At 44.8% G+C, this 9,555-nt stretch overlaps 1 non-coding gene across 1 annotated transcript; it reads left to right on the forward strand.

The window, feature by feature from the left end:
- Positions 1-518: 518 nt before the first annotated feature.
- On the forward strand, positions 519-682 carry LOC142427045 (U1 spliceosomal RNA). The gene has a single exon (XR_012779881.1). It is a non-coding gene; the product is annotated as a U1 spliceosomal RNA (small nuclear RNA).
- The last annotated feature ends 8,873 nt before the right edge of the window (positions 683-9,555 follow it).

Genomic DNA, 9,555 nt, shown 5'->3' on the forward strand with positions numbered 1-9,555 from the left:
ACTGTGTTAACAGAAATACTGGCAAACCAGGGTTGGTAATTTGTAATCTATAATTACTGTTTGTACTCAACCACCTTTGTGATTTAAACATTGTTGCTACCTTCTTAATTAGACCTTTAATTTCTATTGGTAAGCTTTCTTTATGGACATTGCAAATGTAAGTGTGAATTAATGTCCTCCAGTTATTTGGGTTACTGAAATAGTAGTTGAGTGCTTTTACTACATCTTTTGATCTTCACACATATACCCAAGTGTCTTGCCATTATAAAATGTGTCTTCTGAAGAATAATTTGTTATGCAGAAGAGCAGTAAAAAATAACCATAGAAACTTTTATGGTCTTTAATTAAGCAGGCAACTTCAATAACTCAAGTAAATTATGATACTCTACCCCCACCTCCAAAGATATCAGAGTTTAGATTTTAATAAAAATTGTCCAGTGCAGATGTTTGTGTAATTGTTGACTTTAATGCCTCATTTGTTTTATTCTAAAATCTTTTTCCTGTAAGACATACAGTACATATTTACCTGGCAGGGGAGATACCATGATCACGAAGGTGGTTTTCCCAGGGTGAGGCTCATCCATTACACTGCGGGTGTGCTGACCCCTGCGATTTCCCCAAATGCGGGAAACTCGACTGCATAATTTGTGGTAGTGGGGGACTGTGTTCACGCTCTCCCCTAAAAAAACAAAACAACAACAACAAAGACATACGGTTCAACACTTTGGGAACTTTGTACATTCCGGGACTGGATTTTAGTTAAGGTTAATGATTAATTAGAAAAAGAATGTATTGAAGGCTAGAGTTACAAGATGTGTTATACAGAGATGGAAAACCACCCCCATAGTCTTGGGATTCTTGGGTGACTCTTTAGAAAGCATTAGGAGGGAAACATAAAGTAGGACATAAAAGGTGGTATCTATCCAGTTGCCTGACGTGGAATGTAATAACAGAAAAAAATTATTATTGAGTCAGATTCTTCCCAGCAGTAATTGTATCAAAATACTGAATCTGAAACTGTTAGCAAAGAGTGAGAACATTTTCATCATCTCCACAAATTCCAATAGCCCAATAAAGTGTGAGACCAAAAAGCATCGAGCGTGGCTTGGAAGCTTGAAAACAGTCGAATCAAGGTGATGAACGCAGGTTGAAATGACCAGAGTAATCGAGGTGTGGAAGGTGGGCCCCTCAATCTGTGGTGGCCATGGTAAAGAATGCCCACAACGATGTGCAGTGAAATTAGGGAGACGGATTAGCTTTGGGGGCAGAAGGGGAAGAATAATATTATTCCAAGTGTCAACCCTGGCTATGAATTTTTGAAAAATAGGTAAAAATAAGTGAGCTGGGGGATCTAGTTCAGGGTCAGGGGTTTAGTCCTGTTGAACGTTTGAAGCACCCCACATACTGACGGGGATTTATAACTGTGGCAGCGGGAGGAGGGTCCCAGCTATAAGGGAATATATGTGCAGATGCTTCTTCATTTCCAGCCTGCATACTCCTATTTTCTTGCTACAAACCATTCTGTTTCTCTTTTTTGGCATATACCAGTGCCTCGGGGGTGGTCAATATGAGTGCACTTTCCCCCACTCTATTTTCAGAAGGATGGACTAAGGTGGGTGGTGGAATATTGGACTGAGCTACTTCATTCAAGTCTGTTTGAACCCACTTTTTTTTTCCTGCACAGAAATTAAAGCATATGTGGGAGACAGAATCCCTTCTACAAATGGATACTCTGTGGCCCCTGGTGGCATAGCTCCCTCTGAATCACATATAAGGGTCCTTTGACTCACTTAGCATCGATCCAGGGGCAAGACCTTGTGCACAAGAGGAAGATGTGTGTTTATATCAGTATAGTCTTTGTAAGGAATTCGCCAGATGGGGAAAAATAAGGGGGGGGGGGGGCCCTTCCTTTGACATTTAAAAGGGCACAGCTGGTCATCAGAAACAATGCATGCACACACATGCACACACATGCATGCCACAGTTCTTTGACAGCTTTATTTTGATCCTAATGGAAGGTGAGAAATGTTAAAAAAAAAATGTCATGTGACTGAAGTTAGCAGCGAACAGTCAGATTTTATACTTTATTAGAACCATCATTTGGGGTTTCATTTTTGAGCCCATTTTTATGCCTAGATTTATTCTTTGTGGAGTGCATGCTTAGCGGTAGGCAGTAGGGATGCTGGGCTCTTCTTGGAAGATCGTATTTGAAAGGGCGTTTTCCTGAATGAAGAAGGAAATACTCAGAACAACAGTTTGCAATGTCTTTGAAGTTTGGGCAAGAGAACCAGCTTTGTGTTCCTCTAAACTCCCTTTCTAACCAGTAATCCTTACCTTTGATCCCATCATCTGTCAACGTCTTAGTAACAGAGAGGATGCCCTCCATCCACTCTGCCTGAGAAAACTTATCTTCATGGGAATGGCAGGAACTTCGGCTGCACATGTACCTTGCGTCTTATGATGGACACTCTCAGCGTGGAAGGACGATGGATTGCCCATGACAAGTCTGACGGCATGCAGTCCCCTTCCCTTTCGGGCCAGATGAATTCTCTTATGAACACATTGGCTGGGGGAGGTCCTGTGACAGGGCCCTGCATGTTCTCACTGAGTTTGGCTTTGACTGTGAGGGTTCTCAAGTGCCTGGTTGTTGGCTTCGCGCGAGAAAGAATTCACGCCGAAGCCTGGTTTTTCAGCCAAGTGGGGTTTTAGGAAGCATGGAATAAGTTCCCGGTTGACAGTCTCAAAAGAGTAGACACTCTTTCAGGGAAGCGTGCCAAGCTGTTCAGAAGTTCACAACTGGACCCGAACAAGCTGGTGGAACAGCGCACCCACACCTGCAGAACCTAGGCTGGAGAGCTCAGCAGGTGTTGGAGTGCAGAGGAGGTGAGAGGAGAACTCCCCCTCAGACCTCCCACTGCTCACTGCTAAGGAGGAGGTGAAAGATAATGACCTTCCCTCTGTCGAAGGTATTTCAAACTTCTTCCTGGGGAGGCGTGGTCGAAGGGCTTGGTTGACCCCAATGGCTGAATGAAGCCCACCTGGATGATATGCTTGGCCTGGGCCTAGTTTGGGATGCCCAGGTGTATCACCCACCTGGATTGGGACCTGAATTAGAGCATGCCCAGTTTGGGGGTCTTCATGGGTGTCTCATGGGAGCTTGATTCCCTTCCACCCTTCTCTGGGGAGCCTGTAGAGGCATGGGAGGTACAACCCCTGTCCCTATTCTGACTACCTAACATGGCTACAAGGTTCTTGGGTGGGCAAGGTTCATTCCGGATAGAAATTCTACTGCCTATCATAAATTGATTCTGTCTGACTTTTTATTAAGACCCAAAGATGCTGTGTGGTTATTTTTTGTTTTGTCTTTGTTTTGAAAATGGTGTTCCATTGGCCCCTATATTTATTTTGAAGTTAAATCATAGTTGTGTCCCTAAGATCTGATCCCCAAGACATACAATTGTCTTTACCGCTCTAAAAACAATAAACAATCAAAAAGACAGTATGGAGCTGATACCAAGGGCTCAAGTAGAAAGCAAATGTTTTGAGAATTACGAAGGCAAAAAAAAGTACAAATATGCTTGACACAATGGATAGATGTATGGATTGTGATAAGAGTTGTATGAGCCCCCAATGAAATGATTTAAAGCAAAACAAAACAAAAACAGAATACCTGTTATAGAGTCATTTCTGACTCATAAGAACCCTATAGGACAGGGCAGAACTGCCCCTGTGAGTTTCTGAGTCTGTAAATCTGATAGAAGAAAGCCTCCTCTTCCTCCCAGGGAATGCCTGCAGCATGCTTTTGAACAATGGACCTTTTAGTCAGCCGCCCAGTGAATAACCCCCTAGACTACCAGTGATCATCAAGTAACCCTTATAGATCATGGTCTCAGTCTTCTTGTCATTTCAACCAGGGACCATCAGGCCAGTTCCTACTTACACTGACCTCAGGTGTGTCAGAGTAGACACGTGCTCCGTGTGGTTGTCAGTGACTGATTCCCAGATGTAGAGAGCCAGGCTTTATTTAGACATTTCTGGGTAGAGGTTACCTGGCAAGTTTGCAGTTAGCAGTCAAGTGTGGGCTGTAGTGGAGGAGGGGCGCTGTGAGTAGATTTGCCCTCTGGGCTGTAGAGAAGTACAATATGCCAATGCTGGGGTCCCCAAGAGATTCCCAAGAGGAGAACTCCTTACCCATCTGCACTGGGCATGCCGTGTGGATACGACTTTGACTTTGATTGTGTTAATGATGCTGACATTTGGGGACTCTTGGTTACCGCAGTGCTGCCTAGCCTGACCAGACAGATGAAGTTACTAAAGTCTGTGAGCTGCTTTACTAGACTAAGGTCATGAGTCATACTCCACTCCATGGGAGTGAGTTTGAGTTTTGTTTTAAAGAGATTAATATATGGCTTCCATGTTTATGCATAATGCGAATTGAATCGCTTGAATCCCATCGTTTAGAAAAATTTTGTTGAAAAGAAGTGTTCCGTATCAACATCAAAGTTGGACGGTTCCGTTTTCTGTCAGCCACTGGCAATAAAAAGAGAAGTTGCCGCGGTCTGACAAGAGGAAGGCCCCAGTGATTCTTCAGACAAAGCCCTCCTCAGGAAATGCACTGTTTCACAGACACGCAAGTGTCTTCTCTGCCCATCCAGCGTGAGCGTGAAAGAAGGCACACTCACCCTTGTTAAAGTCTTAGAAAGTGTATAGTTATCTCAAGGCAGGAGGCCAGGCCTTATTCCATTTTTGTTACTTCCCCAATTGCCACCACGAATCCATTCCACGAGCCATAGAAATCCGTGCTCAATGTTGACTGTTCAATGGATGCATGAATATGCCAAAATATTTCTTAGTCATCAACAATTCTATCAAAGGAATTTTTGAAGACTCAGCCCCAGTGACTGAAAAGGAATGGTACAAATTTTCCTCCAAACCTTTGCCTACCTAATGTGAAACCTATTCCTTCACCTCAAGTCCCTCCCTCCACACAATAGTCTGAATTTAGCAAAAGAACTAAGCAGTGGAGTTGAACTGTAAAAAGAAGTGATCTCTCTCCTTGGAAACCGACTTCCCTGGCTGGCTCTTAATCTCTTTCATTTCCTCTGATAATGGAGAACCTTCTTCCAGAGACCTGCGGAGCAATTGATTTGCCCGAGACCTAGCTTGATGCCGATGATTCAGCTAATTTGCAATAATTACAAATTTTTCTTTCCCTAGAAACGAGATGGACTAAAAAGCGTAGGCTTCATTTTTCCCTCCTGAGACAAGACACTGCTTTCACCCTCTCTTGCTTTTTTCTTTGCCTGAAAAGTACTAAAACAGAATGCACTAAAGTCCCCTTGATTCATGACCCAACTCAGGAAATCTTCTTCCTCACTCTGCCGTCGCGGTGCCTTAAGGCTCGAGTGGCACACTTGGTGAAAGCAGTCCGACTGACACCAAGAACTTCTAATCTGTCACTGTCTCTGATGTTGGGTAGTGGGAGCGAATTGTTTGGCTTCAGGGGTCCTAAAGGGACCTTCGACACAAGTGATGAAGTGCTCAACTGTGAGCTGGCAGTTGGGAACTACCCAAGTGCCCTTGGGAAGACAATCCTGGCTATTTTTTCCCAGAATCCTACAGAGGACTTCCACACTCAGCACACAGGGCTGTCACGAGTCAGAGGCAGCTGACAGCAACTGAGAACAGAGAACTTCTGATCCTTGCTCCCTGCCCAGAGGGATGTGTTCAAATTGCAGAGGTCCCCATCTCAGTGGCCTAGGCCAAGAAATCTTGGAGTTATTCTTGACCCCTTTCTTTAACATCTCACATACCCTTAATCAGGAATTCCTATTGCCTCTACACCCCAAATATGTCCTGAAACCCACTGCATCTCCCCTCTTCCATGGCTACCTGTGGTAAACTGGGTTGACTAGAAAAACAAATCCAGGGACACTCATAAATGTATAAGGAAGCGCTTTATATCAAAGAGTAATTGTTTATTAAGAAAACTTTCCATCCTGGTCCAGCTCAAGTCCATAAGACTGTAATTCCATCTTCAGACTATGCCCCCACATGCAATGATGTAGAACACAGGAAGATCACAGGCCTGTGGGTTCAAAGTCTTGTAGATCCAATGGCGGTGGACGCCTCCCCAGAGCTCTGGCTGCCGTCAGCATGCCTCAAAGTGGCTCATCTACAGGAAGGTGAAGCAGAGGGAGAGAGTGTGGTCTGCCAATAGGGAGTACGGGAGAAAGTTCCCACAGCCCTCATGAAAGGGCCCCACCCCCAGAAGGCATCATCAGGCTGTGACCTGATTGACAGGCTCGCCTCCACCCCTGCACTTATTTATCAAATTGCCGTGAACTTATGTAACTACCACCCTACCATCACATCATCTCCTGAGTACCATGGTCTCCTGGCTAATTTGTCTCCCTGCACCCTCTCGTGACCCCTTTACACTCTAGCTTAACCCAGCAGCCAGAGGGAACCTTGTAAAATACAAAGCAAATCCCATCATTCCTCCCCTCGGAATCTGCAAAGGATTCCCACTTCCACACAATATAAGGCAGAAATTTAAATGGTCTGTCATGCCCTCAGACATTTGCCTCGTTCTTCTCTCGATCCTCTGCTTCAATCACCCAAACCACTATTCATGTTGCTCCAGGCACCCTGGTCTCCTTGCTGTTCCTGGGACTCGGCTGACATGCTCCTGCCACAGGTCATGTACTTGCTCTTTTATTTTTCCTGCTAGTTTTCTTTACTGATAATCCATGACTAGCTCTCTCACCACCTTCAAGTGCCCAAATATCATCTTAAGGATTAACCTCCGGATATCTAGTTTTCATTTATATCATGTTTGTCTTTTACTTCTCCATGGGGGAGAGTGTAGCCCTGTAAAAATTCCACTGTAACCTGGGTTAATGGGGACTCATGAGGACCTTATAGGACAGAGGAGAACTTTTCCTTAGGACTTCCAAGACTGTAAATATTTCCAGAGTGGGAAACTTCATCTTCCTCCGCGGAGTTGCTGCTGGTGGGTTTAAATCGGGAATCTCCTGGTTGGTGCATTGTTTATCAGCCAGCGTTGGCAGGGCTCCCATGTGCATGCTCCTTCTGAGAAGCGCAGCTGGTCTACCAAACCCTATCAAAGTCTTCCTTCAAGCCCATGCCAACAGATAGTGACCCTACAGGGCAGAGTAGAACTGTTGCTGTGAGTTTCCAAGACGGTAACTCTTTATGGGAGTAGAAAGCCCAACTTTCTCCCACATGGAGCAGCTGGTGGTTTTGAACTTCTGACCTTGTGCATCACAGCCCAACCCATAACCACTAGGCTCCTGACTGGTCCACAGTAGATGCTGAATCACTAAATGGTGAAGAAATGCATCCCCTCGGGTGCTTTTGTTGTGGCCGTGGGCCATTGACTTGGTTCAGACTCAGCAACCCTCTGTCCAGTGGAACGAAGCACCGCACAGGCCTGCTTCACCTTCAAAATCATTGTGATGGTTGAGCCCATTGTTGTAGCGACTGTGGCAGCTGCTTCTAATTTGGAGTCATGTCCCCTCAAAAAATGGCGATTCCATAAGTGTTGCTCCATCCATGTCCCTATGGCCCACTGTGCTTTGAGGGGGGACCACTTCTCCAGTCTCCTTTGAGAGCTTTCGACCCGGAGCGGCTCAGCTGTGAGTGCTGATCTGACCATGACTGGCTGCTCTTTACAAGCTTTTCAGTAGCTGACCCCTCCGAAGGGGACAGTTCTTCCCAGGCTGTTTTCAGTCTCGAAGCTCTGCTGAAACCACACCACCATGGGGGACCCTGCTGTTATTTGAAAAACTGGTGGTCTGGCTTCCCGCATCACCCCACCACTTGAGCCACCACAGAAAGGCAAACAGATCGGTGGTGTGCCGGATGCTGGCAGACCACAGGGCCCGGGAGTGCCTGTCACGGTGTCAGTCAAAGACGGAGACCAGGTTGATTGGAGCCATCCTAAGTCTATTTCTATAAGCTCTGAATGACAGGAGCAGTGGGTTTTGCTGCCTCCAAAGTTTCAGCCAAAATTCAACAGTGTATATATGTTAAACTGTGCGGCAGATTTAGGGGGCAGGGGTGGGAGGGTGAAAATAATGAACGGCTTTTGGAGATGACCTGAGGACTTTCAAACAATGGGATGGAGGGGACAAGGTTCACAGGGAAACGGTCAACATGGCCCCAAGGGATGGTCAGACTATCGTTGATACCTACATCACTGCAGGGACTGTCAGACCCGGCGCCCATGACGTTTTGTCAGCCCTGTATCTGCTAAGGTTTCAGGCCCCCCTTGCTTATCTGAATAACCCCAGTTGTCTCCTTCATGAATTAGAACATCCTAATAGGTAGGTTTTAAAGGAATTTTTATTACAAGGGAGGGGCTTTATAACAAGTTAAAATCTCAAGGAATCCAATCTCAAACTAGGTTTTAATTCCAGTATTTGATTATGGTGGGCTACCTCATTCACCCTCCTGTGTCATTACTTCCCAACAGATAACATCCCTTAGATAAGCAGCAGCACCCCTGTGTGGCTCAAAGGGCTAACTTTAGGACACTGATATGTTTGTGGTTTCAACCTACCCAGAGCATCCCTGGGCAAAAGGCCTGGGGCAGTACTTCATTGAAGGCACAGCTTGAGGGCGCTATACAGCCCACTTCCGTTCTGCACATGGACTCATTGTGAGTCAGGGTCCACTTGGCAGCATCTAGTTGGGTTTTTCTGATTTTCGGTCACCTATTGGCACCGGGGTTAGCACATTGGGTAGAGTAAAAGGAGAATCAAATGGCTACCTTGGAGTCAACTGCTATAAAGGGTGAAGCTGGACTTTCATCCGAGCAGCTCCGTGTGGGTGTTGACTTTCTGATTTCTATGCGGTGAGAGAGGAAATGAATCACCTTGTAGTCTTTGGCATATTATTATAACAGTGTGTCAATTAATTTCAGCATAGGGAGGCATTTCCCTCTTGGGACTTATTTATCTATGACCCATAGTTAGGAATCAACTCTGTAAAGCCTATGATAGTAAAAAATTGAGATGCACATAATGATTCATAATAACAAACAGGTGCCACTCCGCTACATCAGAACATGTTAAATACGGTGTTAGCATGGTAACGGTGGTTCAGAGTATCTGGAAATGTATTTTAAATGCATTTTTGTGCATGTGCATAGGAAGGTCTATTGTATACTATATATTAAGCAAAGCATGCGACTGATTGACATTAAATATGAACCATATCTAACTGTTCTAACTTACTCACAAATTTGACTTAGACAAGCTTAGAAAACTGGGAAATTACTTAATCAGCAACATTTAAGTTTTCTAATCAAACAAAGCTATGTACTAACCAGTGACTAATTTTTGTACATGTTTAACAGTGTTTGTGAATCAGCTCACTTCTATTTTTGAGGGGGAAACAACCACATATAAACTGAATACTTCGAGGCTCAATATTTATACAAATCAGGCTCCTAAAAAGTCTTTAATTATAAGCTACTCAAGTCTCTCTGCTTCTGTTTATGTAGTTACTAGAAGCAACTGATAAAAT

The sequence above is a fragment of the Tenrec ecaudatus genome, chromosome 14 (genome assembly GCF_050624435.1).
Source record: "Tenrec ecaudatus isolate mTenEca1 chromosome 14, mTenEca1.hap1, whole genome shotgun sequence".
Taxonomy (NCBI): Eukaryota; Metazoa; Chordata; class Mammalia; order Afrosoricida; family Tenrecidae; genus Tenrec; species Tenrec ecaudatus.